At 51.0% G+C, this 5,000-nt stretch overlaps 1 protein-coding gene across 2 annotated transcripts in view; it reads left to right on the top strand.

Moving 5' to 3' along the window:
- Positions 1-2,694: 2,694 nt before the first annotated feature.
- LOC143293719 (uncharacterized) overlaps positions 2,695-5,000 on the top strand; it is a 20,536-nt gene continuing 18,230 nt past the window's right edge. For both annotated transcript variants that reach the window (XM_076604914.1, XM_076604913.1), the window contains exon 1: positions 2,695-3,085. The gene's annotated coding sequence lies outside the window, so the exon portion shown is untranslated. The remainder of the gene's footprint in view (positions 3,086-5,000) is intronic.

Here is a 5,000-nt window from a genome sequence, read left to right as displayed (position 1 = left end):
TCAGTGGGAGAGGGATGTTAGATAGGGGGGGGGGGAGGAGGACTGGGGTGGTGAGTGGGAGAGGGGTGTTAGATGGAGGGGAGGGGGGGACTGGGGTGGTGAGTGGGAGAGGGGTGTTAGATGGAGGGGAGGGGGGGACTGGGGTGGTGAGTGGGAGAGGGATGTTAGATGGGGGGGGGGAGGAGGACTGGGGTGGTGAGTAGGGGAGGGGTGTTAGATGGGGAGAGGGGGGGGACTGGGGTGGTGAGTGGGAGAGGGGTGTTAGATGGAGGGGAGGGGGGGACTGGGGTGGTGAGTGGGAGAGGGGTGTTAGATGGGGAGAGGGGGGGGACTGGGGTGGTGAGTGGGAGAGGGGTGTTAGATGGAGGGGAGGGGGGGACTGGGGTGGTGAGTGGGAGAGGGATGTTAGATGGGGGGGGGGGAGGAGGACTGGGGTGGTGAGTAGGGGAGGGGTGTTAGATGGGGAGAGGGGGGACTGGGGTGGTGAGTGGGAGAGGGATGTTAGATGGAGGGGGGGGGAGGACTGGGGTGGTGAGTGGGAGAGGGATGTTAGATGGAGGGAGGAGGACTGGGGTGGTGAGTGGGAGAGGGATGTTAGATGGGGGTGGGGGATTGGTGTGGCGAGTGGAAGTGGGGTGTTAGATGGGGGTGGGTGGGTGGGGGAGGGGGTTGAGTGGGAGAGGGTGTTAGAGACTGGGGTGGTGAGTGGAAGTGGGGTGTTAGATGGGGGGGGGCGGAGGACTGGGGTGGTGAGTGGGTGAGGGATGTTAGATGGGGGAGGGGGGAGGAGGACTGGGGTGGTGAGTGGGAGAGGGGTGTTAGATGGGGGGGGGGGGACTGGGGTGGTGAGTGGGAGAGGGATGTTAGATTGGGGGGGGGGGGGAGGAGGACTGGGGTGGTGAGTGGGTGAGGGATGTTGGGGGGAGGAGGACTGGGGTGGTGAGTGGGAGAGGGATGTTAGAGGGGGGGGGGAGGACTGGGGTGGTGAGTGGGAGAGGGATGTTAGATGGGGGGGGGGGGAGAAGGACTGGGGTGGTGAGTGGGAGAGGGATGTTAGATGGAGGGGGGGAGGACTGGGGTGGTGAGTGGGAGAGGGATGTTAGATGGAGGGGGGGAGGACTGGGGTGGTGAGTGGGAGAGGGATGTTAGATGGAGGGGGGAGGACTGGGGTGGTGAGTGGGAGAGGGGTGTTAGGGGTGTTAGATGGTTGGGGTCCTGGGGGGGGAGGACTTGGTTGGCGAGTGGGAGAGGATTAAGGAAGAGGGGTGTGTATAAAGGGGTAGGTGAGGGGAAAGGCACTTGGGAGTCGGAGTGACAAGAGGAAAAGGATCAGGGAAGAGAGATGTGGGAGAGGGGAAGACCAGAGTTCTGAGAAGCATGAACAGGCAACAAACAGAGCACAAGCACGAAGTTAGTGGGGATGGGACTGGAAGATGGGAAGGGGATTTGGATATTGCGGAGGGGTTGGGGTTGTGGGGGGTGTGGGCGGGGGATGGAGGGGGGGCATGAGGAAGTGGGGGCGGAGAGGGAAGGGGGGGGGGTCTGCCGTTTACGGAGACAACAATGATACGAAAGCGAACTTTGAATTCAAACTTTTAGTGGGGAGAAGGTGGGGGAGGAATGGGGAGGGGGGGGGAGGAGTTAGGTATGAGATAGAAGAAGGGCGGTGGGGGTGGGGGGGGGGGAGGGGGGGAGTCCATTCCATTTTTATTCTTTCCTCTTTCTTTCCGTCTTTCTTCCTGTCTTTCTGACCGCCATCGCCCGCCATTCCATGTCACTCCTTCCTCTCATTTTACTTTTTTTTTTTTTTAGGATTGTGGTTGGTGAAAAGGGCTTTGCCAATAGTTAGGTTGACTGATTTTCGTCGGTAACACCTGAATCGATTTCTGCGGTCTCCACGTGCTCGCGACATACTGCAGGGCCTGAAATAGAAAGTTGACATCAATATAAAGCCATGTAATTGATGGTAATGACTGTAACCGGTCAGTCCGGTCCAGTCTGTAGTGGTCGAACGTGAAGGTTAGCTTGTGTGTCCACCACACGAAAGTTTCCAGCCGATACGTAGTATGGGCTTAAAAAATCGACTCGTTTTCTTCTTCTTTTTTTTCTGTTTGTCTTGTGTTCAGTTAGAAGACGCACACACAGACACGCAAACACACAGACACACAGATACAGTGACAGACACAAACAAACAGACACAGAGACACATAAACAAACGCAGAGAGAGAGAGAGAGAGAGAACTCAGAACTCAGAAATGTTTTATTGTAGAAGGCATTCTGACCCATTACAATGTTGAGCACACACACACACACACACACACACACACACACCCTCTCACACATGTCCACCCCTCCCACGCACCCCCCCCCCACCCCCCACCCCCCCCCCCCACACACACACACACACTTGCGCGCGCGCAGACTCGATTTGAGAGAGAGACAGACAGACAGAGAGAGATTGGGGAGCACTGAGAGAGAGCGGGAGTGAGAGAGACAGACAGGAATGGGGGGGATGTAGGTAGCGAGGGAGGAGTTGGGAAAGAAGGAACAGAATATATACACAGACACTGAACTCACCGACCTCGTCCGTTGTGTGTGTGTGTGTGTGTGTGTGTGTGTGTGTGTGTGTGTGTGTGTGTGTGTGTGTGTGTGTGTGTGTGTTTTAAAGGATAATAATAAGCTACCCACCCAAGGTGCCACTGACTGAAATTGAGCCTCCTATAGTGGCTGACTTGAGTCATGTCTCCAGCATGCGTGGAGAAGATCTGAAGTCCCTTGTGGTACGGGGGGTGGGGAGATCTCTCATTTGTAAAGACACGTTCCTGTGGAGCTACCCTCGTGTAGCGGCCAGTGTTTGGTGCAGTGGTTAAAGCTACACTATCCCCGACAGTCAGGAAGTGAAAGGTGTAAGGGGTGTGGTTGTTGTTGATGTTCTTGTTGTTGTTGCAGCTGTTGTGGTTGATTTTTTCATGAGGCCGCCTCAGGTGACGTGACTCTCAGTGCCTTCGCGGACATGTTTTTAGTATTGTTTTGTTAATCCTCAAACTGCAGTCTGAGACGTTTTCGTCCATGGGTTTTGCCTTGGGTGAGTACGATGTAAAGTCAAGTGTTTCACGGCCGAGTATAAGATTATATTTGTTCCTTTTCTCTCGGTGGCGGCAGATCGTATGGGGTTGATGACAGGTGTGACATATCTTTATTCAGAGACATGCGTAAGTATAGAGTAGTGTTTAAGTATTGTTACATGGAAATGTTACTGTTGACAGGTGTGTTCTGTGTGTTGTTCTTCAGTTCTTCAGTCTGGGTGGTAGTTTTTAGAATAAAAAGTTGCAACTTTAAATACGCACACGAGTCGTGCGGAGCAAAGTTATCATTTTGTTATAAAAAAAAAATTCAACTCTTTGTAGTTGATGTAGTCTGGTGTTACTTTTACTGAGTTGTGAGACTGACACATGGGATTAATAATGTACAGTACTGGACTGGACTGCGCTGTGCTGTGCTGTACTGCACTGTGCTGAACTGCATTGTGTTGTACTGTACTGTACTGTGCTGTACACGCTGCACTGTACTGTATTGTACTGTACTATGCTGTGCTGTGCTGTGTCGTGTTGTGTTGCGTTGCGTCGCGTTGTACTGTGTTGCGTGGTGTTGTGTTGTGTTGTCCATTGGGAAGGGATGGCAGGAGTAAATGTTAAGGACGTGCAGGACTCCCCCCACCCATCCCCTCAGCATGGGAGGGTTTCAGAGTAGGTTATCATAGTGATGCGTTAATGAGGTCCCGTTGCTTTTGTATCAGTGTGTATTTGTTACATGTTGTGGTTCATGCCGATATGTACTCGTTGCTTTTTCTCGAAAATATGCACGCACCCGCGCACTCACGAAAGGGGTGAAAGGGGAAGACGGAGAGAGAGAGAGAGATCATAAACTGTTTCACCTGTCAAAACACTGAACGACCATTCATGGTGAACTGATATATTCCATTTCAGAAATACGTTGGGATCTTTTCATGTTCGGCTGTGCAAAAAATCACTGGGGAATTTTTTTAAAATATTTTTTATTTTTATGTCATTTTTATTTTTTTTTTTTTTTTTACTTCAGCTGACTTTATGTGGGAGAATATCAATGGACCGATGACGGCTGACACTGCTAACACATTATATATGGGGCTGGGTGAGTGGGAGTAGGAGTGTATTCATGTAATTCATGTTCTATATTATGGTTGCATGGACTGAACGAGTTTCTCACAAGAGTTTATCCATCTGGGTCTTATTGTCTGTCTGTATGTCTGTCCGTCTGTCTATCTGTCGATTTCTCTGTCTCTGTCTCTCTGTCTCTGTCTCTGTCTGTCTGTCTGTCTCTTTCTCTCTCTCTCTCTCTTTGTCTGTCTTTCATTTTCGCTGTTCCAGGATTGTCTTATTCAAGACAGCCTCTGGCAGTACACTTTGGAACCAGCTTACACCATAATATCAGATCGCACAGTGGCACATCAACCCTTAAGAAACATCTTACTCTCTACATTTAAAACACCCCGACTCACAAATGCTGTTGAGTCTGTCGGTATATTTTGCGCTCTGTATTAGCATTGTTCCATATACCGATTCACCATTCGTTCTCAGTACTTATGGTATACACATGCGTTTCGTATGATTTTTCATTTATGATTGTGAACTCTCCTCTCTTACTGCTTATCCATCATCTCTCCCTCTCTCTCTCTCTCTCTCTCTCTCTCTCTCTCTCTCTCTCTCTCTCTCTCTCTGTCTCACACACACACACACACTCTCTCTCTCTCTCTCTCTGTCTCACACACACACACACTCTCTCTCTCTCTCTCTGTCTCTCTCTCTCTCTCACACACACACACACTCTCTCTCTCTCTCTCTCTCTCTCTCTCTGTCTCACACACACACACACTCTCTTTCTCTCTCTCTCTCTCTCTCTCTCTCTCTCTCTCTCTCTCTCTCTCACACACACACACACACACACACACACACACACATTCA

Source organism: Babylonia areolata, chromosome 19 (assembly GCF_041734735.1).
Source record: "Babylonia areolata isolate BAREFJ2019XMU chromosome 19, ASM4173473v1, whole genome shotgun sequence".
NCBI classification, from domain to species: domain Eukaryota; kingdom Metazoa; phylum Mollusca; class Gastropoda; order Neogastropoda; family Buccinidae; genus Babylonia; species Babylonia areolata.
This window is presented reverse-complemented; position numbering and strand designations above follow the sequence as displayed.